The following is a 200-nucleotide window of genomic DNA, read 5'->3' as shown; positions in this document are numbered from 1 at the left end:
GGCACTCAGTGCAGGGCGAGGCTGCCCAGGCTGAGCCCGGCCGCCCCGCACGGGCAGGAGGAGGAGGAGGAAGCAGCAGCGGCGGCGGCTCGGAGGAGCAGGCCCGGGGCACAGGAGAACGAGAGGACACACACACGGGGGAAGGGAGGTGCTGGTGGCCGGAGATGGCTGCCCTAATTCTTCCTTACAAACATGGCGCC

The sequence above is a fragment of the Cariama cristata genome, unplaced genomic scaffold (assembly GCF_000690535.1).
Source record: "Cariama cristata isolate BGI_N322 unplaced genomic scaffold, ASM69053v1 scaffold31180, whole genome shotgun sequence".
Taxonomy (NCBI): Eukaryota; Metazoa; Chordata; class Aves; order Cariamiformes; family Cariamidae; genus Cariama; species Cariama cristata.
This window is presented reverse-complemented; position numbering follows the sequence as displayed.